A 13,767-nucleotide genomic window follows, 5' to 3' on the forward strand; every position below is an offset into this window, starting at 1 on the left:
TGTACAGCAAAGTGATTCAGTTATACATATATATACATGTTCTTTTTTCATATTCTTTTCCACTGTGGTTTATCACAGGATATTGAATATAATTCCCTGTGCTATACAGTAGGACCTCTTGTTTATCCATTATATATACGTAATAGCTTGCATCTACCAATCCCAAACTCCCAATCCATCCCTCCCCTCCCCTCCCCTAGGCAACCACAAGTTTGTTCTCTCTCTCTCTCCTTTTTTTTTTGGATGTGCTGTGTGGCATGCAGGATCTTAGTTCCCAGACCAGGGATCGAACCCGTGTCCCCTGCAATGGAAGCGCAGTGTCTTAACCACTGGACTGCCAGGAAAGTCCCCAGAGGTCTGTTTCTGTGTCTGTCGGTCTGTTTCTTTTTTGTAGATAGGTTCATTTGTGGCATACTTTAGATTCCACATATAAGTGATATCATATGGTATTTGTCTTTCTCTTTCTGACTTACTTCACTTAGTATGATAATCTCTAGGTCCATCCATGTTGCTGCAAATGACATTATTTCATTCTTTTTATGGTTGAGTAGTATTCCATTGTGTATATGTACCACACCTTCTTTATCCATTCATCTGTCGATGGATATGTAGATTGTTTTCATGTCTTGGCTATTGTAAATAGTGCTGCAATGGACATTGGGGTGCATGTATCTTTTCAAATTATAGTTTTCTCTGGATATATGCCCAAGAGTGGGATTGCTGGATCACATGGCAACTCTATTTTTAGTTTTTTGAGGAACCTCCAAACTGTTTTCCATAGTGGCTGCACCAATTTTCATTCCCACCAACCGTGTAGGTGGGTTCCCTTTTCTCCACACCCTCTCCAGCATTTGTTGTTTGTAGAGTTTTTAATGATGGCCATTCTGACTAGTATGAGGTGATACCTCATTGTAGTTTTGATTTGCATTTCTCTAATAATTAGCGATGTTGAGCATCTTTTCATGTGCCTGTTGGCCATCTGCATGTCTTCTTTGGAGAAATGTCTGTTTAGTTCTTCTGCCCATTTTTTGATTGGGTTGTTTGTTTTTTAGATATTGAGTTGTATGAGCTATCTGTATTGAATATATTTTGGAAAGTAAGCCCTTGTCTCACTTGCTTAGTCATATGTTTCTAAAATCTGTGTTAGAAAACAACAGTTGCATATTTTTGGTTATAGAAAAGGCAAGAAAGATTTTTAAAAATAATAGTATAACCACACAAAAGAGTTCTATGTGCTATATATGTCTGAATTGTGAATTGAGCATTTTGTGTATCTGTGGTTGATTATCATATAGCTACTATGTGAATAATGAAAAAATGAATGAGTATTATATACTTTTGAGACAGGCATTAAAAAAGTTATATGACAGGGCTTCCCTGGTGTCGCAGTGGTTGAGAGTCCGCCTGCCGATGCAGGGGACACGGGTTCGTGCCCCGGTCCAGGAAGATCCCACATGCCGCGGAGCGGCTAGGCCTGTGAGCCATGGCCACTGAGCCTGCGCGTCCGGAGTCTGTGCTCCGCAACGGGAGAGGCCACAACAGTGAGAGGCCCGCGTACCAGAGAAAAAAAAATATATATATGACAGCATCCCTCTGCTAAACTACATTTTTTTTTTAATTTATTAATTAATTAATTTATTTTTGGCTGCGTTGGATCTTCATTGCTGCGCGCGGGCTTTCTTTAATTGTGGTGAGTGGGGACTACTCTTTGTTGTGGTGCACGGGCTTCTCATTGTGGTGGCTTCTCTTGTTGCAGAGCATGGGCTCTAGGCGCACAGGCTTCAGTAATTGTGGCTCGTGGGCTCTAGAGTGCAGGCTCAGTAGTTGTGGCACACAGGCTTAGTCACTCCGTGGCATGTGGGATATTCCTGGACCAGGGCTTGAACCTGTGTCCCCTGCATTGGGATTCTTAACCACTGTGCCACCAGGGAAGCCCTAAATTACATTCTTGCCAAGTAGAAACTCAAGTTATACAAGTAAGAGCCAATTTTATCTTCTACATGAATAGTGTCTTCCCATATAGGTCTTACACATCTCTCTTAGATAAAGATCAGATTAGATGTGTTTCATATGGAAATTTCAAAGCAGTTTAAAGACATTAATTAGTTCTCACGACAACTCTGAAGTGGGTGTATTTTATCCTGTCTATTTTCCATATGAGAAGACTGACAGGCTGAATGATTTCCTAGTATTCCATACCTCACTACTGTTAGTGAAAATAAGAATGCCATTACTTCATTGGCCAATTATTTTTTCTTGAAAAGAGACAAAGCAATTTGGGGTGGATAAGGCAAACTAAAATAAATATTTATGCATCATTTTTTAAAAAACACAGGTATTTTTATTATTTTGTACTTTCCTAACAATCTGGAGTGTTGGTGTAGTTTACTCTACACCCCAGTGGTTGGTTGGGAAAGTGTTTTCAAAATTAAAATTTCTGTTTTAAGATCTATATAGATAGATAGAGGTAAAGCTCTGTCGTAGCTTCATCAGAGATCTGCTTTGGGTATTTTGTCAAGTACAAGAAATGTACTTACAGATGAAGTAATGTAGTTTAGTAACAAGGAGTCCTATTTTTACAGATCCTGGCCTGGCACACTGAAAGGATACAATAAATTCTTAGAAAAGGCAGGGTTAAAATACCCTTTCTTGTGCCACTACTATGCTAACCATTTTATATGCATTATTTCATTTAATCCATAACATGATGAGGTAGTTCCTATCATTGTGCTTCATATTTCACAGATAAAGCGATAGTGAGACTTATTTAACATTGCATAGTCATGTTACAGAAGGTAAGAAGGCAAGGCAGTGTTCTAAAAATCAAGCCAATAATGCCGAATTTGATCTTGCCACTTTCTCCTCCTTGTTTTTTTTATCCCTGCCACTTGAATCAGGTGCATGATTTTAATCTGCCATTTTGAACCCTGTTTTTATGAATATATCCATTTAAACTATAATTATAACCAATTTAATTCTTGATCAGATTCCTGTGCAGTAACAGTGAAACTATTTCCAACTTCTTTCTATTCTCATTTTTATTATACCGAAATGATTATGCTCAGGATCAACTTCTTCCATGTATATTTTACAGTGAGATTTGTTTCCGTCATCTGGTTTTTATCCTCGTCAAACTCTGTTAATTTTAACTACTTCAATGGTAAACTTTCTTTTGTAGCTATTATTCTATTACTTCCTTGAAATTTTATTTTTCCCTATGACCCAGTCAAAACATTCATTGGGTTAACGTGGTGGGGTCAAAATATCCCATTTGCCCATGTTAGAAGAACTCAATATAGGTCATTTCTTACGCTAGTGGATGATGAGACAAGTAATACCTGCTCTAGCTACCTCTCCGGAGAGAGGCTCAAATGCAGAAATAGATGTGAAAGTGCTTTGTAATCTGTAAAAGTTAAGTAAATGTCACTTTACTAATCATTAAAACAAATCATATAAATCCATCCTCCTGGAACCATTCTAGAAGGCAAGCACCTTCCTCCTCCTGTTGTGATGTTATTTGCAAAAATGATTACAGACTTCATCTGATTCTAAGTATTTCTTAGAGAGCTAGTGACTTCACTCGCTGTTCTCTTGTCATTTGTTTTCCATTCTGACCTCACTAATTTTTTTTTCCTCTGGTGCTAGTAGTGAAATCCTCTGTGATGTAGGGACCAGCATTGGCACTATAATGGATTCATACTATTGGTTATCAGTTTCATCATCTTGGTTGCTGTAATTGTTGCATGGGATTGAATGAGAGTATTACTGGTTGGCTGTTCTTTGAGAAAACTTAAAACAAATCTCACCAAATAGATAATATCTCATCAGGGGTGCAGGTGCACTGTTATTATAAGAAATTCTCCTCTTATCACAGCTCTGTTTCTTAATATAACATTTACTTATATAAGAGTTTTGAAGGAAGTAGAAAGGCCACTAGTAACTTAAAGCTTACAAATTCTGATGTTTACTCTAAGGACTAAAGTTTACAGGTTAAGGATTTCTCTCCCCTTTGTATATCCAAAAACAGCTTTAAGATTTCAGGTATTGTTTTCAACAAATCAAATTGTTTATAAATATGCTGATAATATCAGGTAAAGGCCCATGGGGAAGAAGTGATCCAATTTCGTCACCCTGATTTTATCCTGCTCCTAAGGTTTGTATAAAGAATAAGAGATTTTTCCTTTAAGAATCTGCTGCATTTCTCAAGTATCTTTGTGTTATTTAAAAATACCCTGCAAAAGAAATGAAAGTTTGAGGATTAGCAATGTAATTGTTACTGGCAAAATGCCTTTCAGTTCCCTTTTTCTTTTAAACAGCTTTATTGAGATACAATTCACATAGAATACAATCACCCATTTAAAGTGGACAATTCAATAGTTTTTATTGTATTCATAAAGCTGTGCAACCGTCACCGCAATCAATTTTAGAACATTTCATCATCCTAAAAAGAAACTCCTTACCCAGTACCAGTCACTCCCCATTTATTCCCAACTCCCCTCTCCTTCTAACCCTGGGCAAGCATTAATCTACTTTCTGTTTCTAGATTTGCCTATTCTGGACATTTCATATAATTGGAATCATATACTTTGTGGTCATTTGTGACTGGCTTCTTCAACATATTGTTGAAGAATGTATCTGTACTTCATTCCTTTTTATAGTTAAATAGCATTCCATTGAATGAATATAACACATGGACATTTGAGTTATTATATTTCTTCTTTATGGTTACTATGAATAGTGCTGCTATGAACATTTGTGTAGACATGTTCTCATTGAGTATATACCTAGGAATGAAATTGCTGTGTTGTATGGTATCTCTGCTTAATTTTTGAAGAATTGTCAAACTGCTTTCCAAAGCAGCTATACCATTTTACATTCCCACCCATAATGTGTCAGGATACCATTTTCTCCACATCCTTGCTAACACTTTTATCTGTCTTTTTAATTTTAGCCACCTTAGTGAGTGTGAAGTGGTGTCTCTGGTGTTGATTTGCATTTCCCTAATGCTAATGATGTTGACATCTTTTCATGGTTTTTTTTTTTTTTTTTTTTGGCGTGGAATCTTAGTTCCTGGACCAGGGATCAAACCCAGGCCCCCAGCAGTGGGAGTGTGGAGTCCTAACCACTGGACTGCCAGGGAATTCCTGATCTTTTCATGTTTTTACTGGTCATTTGTATATCTTCTTTGGAGAAATGTCTATATAGATCCTTTGCCCATTTTAAAATTGGCTCACTTTTAATTCAGGAAATTCATTTTATATCTTAAACTAATTTGAAAATTTCTCCTGATGCTTCTCTGCTTCTTAAAATGTATGCTTTATGTTTGTTCATTTATTTATTCAAAATAAGTGTTGCATTTTTGAGGACCTAATAGTGTCAGATTTATGCTAAATCCTGAGGCTAAAATCCCCTTCCTTAAGGAATTCATAACTTCTGCCTTCCTAAGGAGATAATTTGCAATACAATACTGTAAATGCTATTGTGTACCTCACGGTGGGAAATTAAAATGGCTCTACAGTAAAATCCTTGCAGGGGTGTCGACATGGATGTTTGAAATAATGTTACAAAAAAATATAATGGAGCCAACATTTTTGCTCAAGGTGGAAAAAGTCAAAATATACAAATCATACCTCTCCTCAGTCAATACAGTTACAGAAAACACTGGTCACATCAAGCATGGAAACAGCTGAGTGAGACCCTGGCATAAAGCAGAGTTTTCTGGGCAGAGCACTGGCCTAGCCTCCTGGCCAATACAATTCATAGAGTCCCTATGGTCGGGGAACTAAGATCCTGCATGCCGCATAGCATGGCCAAAAAAAAGAGAGTCTGGAGAGAGTCTCTGAAGTGATCATTCAGCAATTACAGGTTAATTGCAAATAATAAAGTCATTGATCTCAGAAGCCATCTTGCATCCCAGCCAGACCTGCATGGTGCAAAAACAGAACACATAGAAGAAAATCAGCATTGGACTACACAAGAAAACAAATTCAAACAGAAAACACGACTCAGCCATTTGCAATGAAGGGTTTTTACCGGTTCTATAATGAAGACGAGATGGAAATAACCATCAGAATCATCTACATATCATTTATGGCTTGTTGCATATAGACATGCTTATGTTGACTGTGTACGGGAGCACTTTTTTAAAAAAATAAATTTATTTATTTTTATTTATTTATTTTTGGCTGTGTTGGGTCTTCGTTCCTGCGTGCGGGCTTTCTCTAGTTGTGGAGAGCAGAGGCTACTCTTCGCTGCGGTGTGCAGGCTTCTCATCGTGGTGGCTCCTCTTGTTGGGGAGCACGGGCTCTAGGCACTTGGGCTTCAGCAGTTGTGGCATTCGGGCTCCATATTTGTGGCTCGTGGGCTCTAGAGCTCAGCCTCTGTAGTTGTGGCGCTCAGGCTTAGTTGCTCCGTGGCATGTGGGATCTTCCCAGACCAGGGATTGAACCCATGTCCCCTGCTTTGGCAGGCAGATTCCCAACCACTGCACCACCAGGGAAGCCTGGGAGCCCTTTTAAACTATGGATTTTAGCCACGTGTTTAGCTGTTTTGCTGTCTTCATGATGCCTTGTTCTGCAGAAGCATTCCCATTCCACCTAAATATGTGGATCTGGTGGAACCTGCCAGCAACAGTTAAAATTCTAGGTCCCAAATGACTTATTTACACCCTTTCTATTCCACCACGGACTTGAGGAATGACACAATATAATACATGAACGGTATAATACAATAAAATAGAAAAAATTTAAAAAGTCACACCTGTAACAGGTAATAAACCAGAGTACTAAACAGAATGTTAACATATCCAGAAGATTTAAATATATATTAGGACATGGTACTGATGATAAAAGTGTCATCTGTGAGGTAATTTGTTTTTTGATAAAATGCAGAGAGTTTGCTTAACTTTTTTGCATTTCCTTACCTTGAGTATAATTTTTGTTCTGGATACCAAAAGTTACTTGCTTTTTATTTTCTTTGTCCTGAACTACTATTTTGAGATAATATTTATATTTTTCTAATTAAAAAATATAATATATTGTAGGAAGTCAAAAAAGTATAGAAAAGTATAAAGAAGAAAATAAAATTACCCATAGTCCCCTCCCTTCCCAAATCAAAATCAGGAGCAATAAAAGTAGAATAGGAATGTTACACTGCTCCAGAGGGTGGACAAAGCTTTTTGGGAACACAGAAGACAAGGCAGGTAATGCTGACCTGGGAGGTAACAATTAGGGCTGGGTTTTAAAAGAGAATAGAAGATTGCCTGGAGAAGGGGCAGCAAACAGCTTTGCAGGTGAAAGAAATAATCTTTAGAAAATTATAGAACTCCCCCGGCCTTTTTAAATTAAAAAAAATTTTTTTGTAAGTTATAAAGAAAGTAAAATTTGGGAAAGGGCCTGGATTGTTTAGCAAACTGTAAGAGGTTCTGTGTGTCTAGACTTCTGGACTCTAGGGGATAAAAAAGGGGGATAAAAGTGGAAATATTGTGAGGACCTTTGTTCATAAAGCTACAGAATTGTCCTTAGTTATACTGAGATAAGTGTGGTAATGGACACCCGGAAATGTGATGTTCATCATTAGTCTTTTAACTAGAAAATTGTTACTTAGCTTAATCACCCCATCAGATTTCCCCCTCCTTTCCCATTTTTCTATTACTGAAGCTTTGTGACCAAGAGAAAAAAAAGTCCTTATAGGGAGATGTAGGAAGGCAAGACAATGGCAAATAAGATTTCTTACAGATGTTCTACATAAAAACTTGGCAAACAGAATGCATATGAGTAATCCTTAGCTTTGAAACCATTCTAGTAATAGTTTGTGTTTAGTGAATTTTCCTAAAGGCGTTTATTTTTGGTATATGGGAAGACAATTCTGTAATATTTAGAAGAGAAAAATAATCCCCAAGTCTGGTGGTTCCATTTTTTAATTCTGTGCTTTAAGAAGAATAAACGTATAGAGCCCATTTCTGTATGGTAGCAGATATATTCTGAAAAAATTGATTAATTTGAGAACTATACATGGGCAAACAATCACCCCAAGAGCAGAGTTAGCCAGTAGAAGGCAATGATGGTTTTGAAGCAAAAGTATATTAAAGATGCCAGAGATACTGTAAGCCTCATGCTGAGTGAAATGGGGTTGTGCCTTGAGAGCAGCCCATGATCAGCCTGCTTTTAAATTGCTATTTTTATAACTGAAAATTGGATTTCTCTCCATAAAAAAGAGTAGGTAGTCACCTTGCTTTTTGAACATTTTTGAGACCAAATTTAAACAAAGATTTTATCCTAAATTTGTTGTAGGACTTGATTTCCTACTGCAAAGGAGGTTTTAAAAATGGTCTTTTACATATCTGTAACTTATATAATATAGTACATCAGCTATACATTAATAAAATTATAAACTCCACTGAATTGTACAGTTAAAAAAATAGTCTTTTAGTTGAAGGGAAAAGGAACACATTCAAGTGGAAGAGGTTCAAATTTTAAAGTGTGATTTGTTTTATGTTTGGAAAATAAAAACATCACATTTTAGCTCTAAATATCTAATCAATTTTAACTAGGGAAATTCAAGATTAAGAAAGGAAAAAGTAAGTTTTGATGTAGATATTTCTGTGTTTCAGGGGCATCTAAAAAGGATGAATATGTACTTGTTTGGCACAGGGTGAAGGTCGTGAAGATGAGTATTACAGTAGCTTCAGCTGCTCTTGAAATTATTTGCGTAATTTCTGCAAGCAGATAATCCAGTGCAGTTTTTTGGAGGTCATTATGAAAGGCCAGATAAATATTTATCAAAAGCCAGAAAAACTAGAGTGTAAGGCCATAAAACAGTCTTGTTTTCTAACTTCAGTGCATTTCAAAAGCTTATGCAACAGCCTCAGCATCTAAGTGAGAAACTGTTGACATGCTTAGTAACTGGAAAAAGTATAGAAAAAGTATTAAACATTGGAAAATGTGCATTAAGAAATAAATGTTAATTATGATTTTTTTCTAATCCTCAAGATACAAATAAGCCTATTCAGGATCAAATATTTTTGCCTTGTTTTGTGTCCTCAATTGGCTTTTCACTTCAGTTACTATTTATTGAACATTTTCTGGGTATGTAGTGGCATATGATTTAGCCACTACTCTCCAATATTATGTCTTTCTGGGGAAATAAGATTTTCACACATCAAATAATTGTACATGAAATAATTAGAAATATGCTTTTAATGCTTCTTTGACAACATTAACTGTGTTATGCTCATCATACTGAAATAGAGAGCTTTTAAAATTTAGTTGTACTAAAAAAAAAATTAAAAATAAATAAAATAAAATAAAATTTAGTTGTTATAGCATTTGTGTAAAGTTATACACCCAAAAGGGGTTCAACAAATGCTTACTGATACATTTATTTATTTATTTATTTTGGCCATGCCGTTTGCGGGGTCTTAGTTCCCCGACCAGGGATTGAACCTGTGCCCACTGCAATGGTAGTGCAGAGCCCTAACCATTGGACTGCCAGGGAATTCCCTAGTCATAGTATTTCTGAATAAGTTGTAAGGTATGATTCAGACCTTTCTGGGCATCATGAAGGGCAAATTATATACTCTGATCACATATTAGTATGTAAGTGGGCAAATCTCTTGCTTCTAAATTTTGGCTATGAACAGCAGGAATCACGATTTCTTAAGAAGAAAAATGTGAAAACAATGATTTCTTTTCTGTAAAATCATATAACTCAGGACTCAACATCATACAAATAGGTCTAACTAGTTCATGAAATAATTTTTAAAAAAGAATCACTACATTTTTCACTAATATAAAGTAATTACTGTAGAAAAGCTTTTGCTCAAATATTTCTGTTTTCAGCTTAGGGTAAAAATGTAACCTGTCATGTATAATTTTTTTAATATAGGAAAGTCAGTGATGTAAATAAATAATAAGTTTAAAGTTGAAGGGAAACAGGGATAGATACTCCAAACTTATTTTACAGCTGAGGAATTGAAGCCTAGAGAAGTGAAATGATTTGCTCAAGGTAACAGAATCAATAGAGCTGTTCCTAAAGCTTTGGTTTAATGTTTTTTCCCCACTACATCTAATTGTTTCCTTTAATTACAAATGGGAGAGATTTAGATAGTTTCCTGACGTAAGGAGGTACTCTATGGATGCTGAATTTTGCCATTCTGCTTGGTTAAAAAAAAAAAAAAAAGGTACTGCTTGAATTGATCCAGTAACTTGATAACTTGATATGGTTCTTTTTTTTTTTTTTTTTTTTGCGTTACGCGGGCCTCTCGCTGTTGTGTCCTCTCCCGTTGCGGAGCACAGGCCCCGGACGCGCAGACTCAGCGGCCATGGCTCACGGGCCTAGCCGCTCCACGGCATGTGGGATCTTCCCGGACCGGGGCACGAACCCGCATCCCCTGCATCGGCAGGCGGACTCTCAACCACTGCGCCACCAGGGAAGCCCTATTATTTTTTTTTAATCTTTGTATTTTTTAATGAGATATCCAGTAGTTTGTTTCAGTAATTTAAAAAGATATTAGCTATTCTCCTTCATAATTCTCATTTGTGAATCACAGCCCAGTTTTGTAAAAATGTGCTGACTTAATAATAGTCTTACACTGATGTTACCTCTCATTTGGTTACTTTATCTGTCGAAGGTAACACATGTTATACTAGAATATGCTCAATAACTATTCTGTAATCTCTGTACCTTAATATAAAAGTATATTTTTCACTCAAGGTAAGTGTCCAGTGTAGGTTAATGTGGGGTTCCACTCAGTTATCAGGGACCCAAGCTAATGGAGTCTGCACCATCTTGTAGTTGTACTAGCTGGAGTACTTGGCCTTCTTGAGTGTTGTGAGAAGGAAATAGCTGGAGTGTAACACCAGCTCTTCTGTGCTTTGGTCGGAAATGACACACATTACTTCTACTACAGTTTCATGAAGGAGCTGGAAAAATTTGGGAGCAGATGATATGTTTATGGAGCACCAGTGTCTCTGCCACTCATGCCAAAGTAGCCACGCTTCCTGTAGGACAGCTGCCTGTTGCCCAGACTCTGCATCCTTCTCCCCACAGTTTACCTGAATTCAGCTACAAGCCTCATCTCACCTTTTCCCATGATCACAGACAGGAAGAGATTCTGCAATGATAGTTCTGGGGCTTAGGATTTTAAACTTTGGGTTAAAACTCACCCCCGTTTTAAGTTTCTGTCTCTTTCTGAAAGTATAGCAGCCCACCTTGTGCCCTGTTTCATCCCTATTTTATTCCTTGTACCTGAGTTCTTTTTTTTTTTTTAAAGGTAGTAATTTTTTAAAATTGAAGTATAGATGATTTACAATGTTGTGTTAGCTTCTGGTGTACAGCAAAGTGATTCAGTTATACATATATATATATTCCTGGGGCTTCCCTGGTGGCGCAGTGGTTGAGAGTCCGCCTGCCGATGCAGGGGATGCGGGTTCGTGCCCCGGTCCGGGAAGATCCCACATGCCGCGGAGCGGCTGGGCCCGTGAGCCATGGCCACTGAGCCTGCGCGTCCAGAGCCTGTGCTCTGCAATAAGAGAGGCCACAACGGTGAGAGGCCCGCGTACCACAAAAAAATTTTAAAAAACCCAAAAAAACACACATATATATATATTCCTTTTCATATTCTTTTTCATTATACGTTATTACAAGATATTGAATATAGTTCCCTGTGCTATACAGTAGTACCTTGTCATTTATTTATTTTATTTTATTATTTATTTATTTATTCATTTATTTTGGCTGTGCCGGGTCTTAGTTGCGGCACGTGGGATCTTTAGTTGCAGCATGCATGTGGGTCTAGTTCCCTGACCAGGGATTGAACCTAGGTCCCCTGCATTGGGAGCGTGGAGTCTTACCCACTGGACCACCAGGGAATTCCCCTGAGTTCCTATTTTAACTGGTAATTTTGAGATTTGGTAACTTCGAGATTGAACTAGTCTAAAGTAGAGTTGAAGTATCTCTGAAAATGTGGCTGGTTTTTAATCATTAGCTACGACAATGAACTATTAGTTCTATTATTAACTTCGGGTTACATAGCCCTTTTGGTATAAAGGATTCTTAACATAAAGGTCTTCTCTCCTGCTGAGCTAGGTAGCCTTCTAAATGAACTCTTGATTCGCTCATTCTAAACCAGTCTCCATCTAGCAGTCTGAATGATTTGTGCAAGATGCATATTTGATCATGCCACTCCTCTGTTTAACACTTCAATGGTTGCCCAGCACTGGTAGGATAAAGACCAAATGCTTAACACAGTCCATCACCTATCTCTTTTGCCAGTGTCCTCTAAGCTTTCAAGAACTGTTCACACAGGTTGTTTAGATCTTCCAAAAAAGCAAGTGTCTTCCCATCTTTGCTCAAATTTTACTTTCTCAACAAATCTTACCCTATCATATTTTATACTATTACCTGATTGACCTCCCTACTCCAAATTCAATCACTCTTGTCTTCATTTTCTTTTTCCACAGTACTTGGCACCTTCTACATACTAGATACTTTACTTATTTTTCATGTCTTTTATTTACTGCCTGCCTCCCTCTGCTAGAATGAAGTGTCAAGAAGACAGAGATCTTTGTGTTTTATTCACTGATGGGCACATAATAGGTGCTTAATACATATTAGTTGAATGAATGAGTAGATAACACTTTTAGTACAGATTTGCAAGTAACAGACCTGTAATTTTGACAATCAGGAGTTGATTAATATGGGACTTCCCTGGTGGTCCAGTGGTTAAGACTCTGTGCTTCCAATGCAGGGGGCGTGGGTTAGATCCCTGGTCCGGGAACAAAGATCCCACATGCCTCACACTGCAGCCAAAAAAAAAAAAAAAGTTGATTAATAATAAAGTTGAATAAAAGGAGATAACAAGATTGAGGGTATGGGGACTTCCATGGTGGTCCTGTGGTTGGGACTCCTCGCTCCCAAGGCAGGGCACCTGGGGTCCATCCCTGGTCAGGGAACTGGATCCTGCATGCCTGCTGCAACTAAAGATCCCTCATACCGCAACAAAGATCCCACGTGCCACCACTAAGACCCAGCTCAGCCAAATAAATAAATAATTTTTTAAAACTAAAGAAAAAAAACCAAGATTAAGGGTATGAACCCTGGACTGAGTTGGGAGATATGAGTTCAGTGTTTGCTCCTCTTTTGTATATACATTTGAGTAATTGCTTTTTTGGAAGTGTGTGTGAAAATAAAATAAGGATCATGTATAATACCTTCCATAAACATGGCCAACCCAGACAAATTTACGTAGTAATCGTGTCTCTAAGCTTCCTTCCTCTTTCTTTTCAATATCTGGTTTCCTTTTGGACAACTCGCAAACCCAAACGATCAATATCCTCATATTCTTTTTCCTCCAAAAGATGTTTTCTAGATTAACTGTTAGAAGGAAATTATGTTATCAACTAACTCATACCAAAGGTATACATGATTATGAGATTAATATGGGGTAGGTGGAGATACCTAAAATTTAATAAAGGAAAATGCCTCTATTGAAAAAACAAAAATTTTGGAATTCAGGCACCATATAGACATCGTTCATAACTGTATTTTTTAATATTTATTTTTATTTATTTATTTGGCTGCACCAGGTCTTAGTTTCTTAGTTTCTGCACGTGGGTCTTCATTGCAGAGTGCAGGATCTTCACTGTGGTATGTGGACTCTTAGTGCAGCATGCATGTGGAATCTAGTTCCCTGACCAGGGATTGAACTTGGGCCCGCTGCATTGGGAGCGTGGAGTCTTAACCACTGGACCACCAGCAAAGTCCCCA

Source organism: Orcinus orca, chromosome 7, assembly GCF_937001465.1.
Source record: "Orcinus orca chromosome 7, mOrcOrc1.1, whole genome shotgun sequence".
Taxonomy (NCBI): Eukaryota; Metazoa; Chordata; class Mammalia; order Artiodactyla; family Delphinidae; genus Orcinus; species Orcinus orca.